A 715-nucleotide genomic window follows, 5' to 3' on the forward strand; every position below is an offset into this window, starting at 1 on the left:
TTTAAACAAGCATGTGCGCCCGCAATGCAAAACGTCCAATAAGCGTCCATCGTTCGGCCGTCTGGCAGCCATTTTATCCGGCCGAAGTACGCCGGATGTTGCCGAGACTGCACGAATGTGACGTAGGCAAGCTGCTGCGCAAGAGCTTTCTAAATTCGTCCACCGGATGAGCATACCCTTGTCTTTCTACCATGGTCGCGGCCAAACGAATCGCCTGTGAATTCCAGCACACGTAAATATATCTGTTACTTGATACTAACATTTTGAGTATTCGATCTCGCCCTTGCTCTTCCACATTCCTCCGCACCCTACGAACCGCCCCTCTACCGCGTTCGAGATTTCGATTCCGCGTGATAATTCGAAAGGTGGCACGCCCGCTCGTGCCTGGCGCCCAACTTCGCGTTTTTGGTTGCTGCGTAATTGCGAGTTAATGTAATCGTTGCATTTGGCCGGATTAGTGTCGGTCAACGACCGATCTTGTAGTCCGACACAAGAGAAAAGTGCGGTCACAATATATATATATATATATTGTCACGTGCTCCCGTGAAATAAATAATTCGCGCGAGCACGGATCAAACAAGCTTGCGAAATCTCGGGCGATTCCGCGGAGGGGAGGTGACAGCCCTCCGGAATTGTGTCCCTCCGGCGACCGACGAGGAGCGGCAACGCGAAAAGCTGGGCGCCAGACGTGCTCTCAGTCACGTCACTCGCGAAA

Source organism: Wasmannia auropunctata, unplaced genomic scaffold (genome assembly GCF_000956235.1).
Source record: "Wasmannia auropunctata unplaced genomic scaffold, wasmannia.A_1.0 LD336106.1, whole genome shotgun sequence".
NCBI classification, from domain to species: Eukaryota; Metazoa; Arthropoda; class Insecta; order Hymenoptera; family Formicidae; genus Wasmannia; species Wasmannia auropunctata.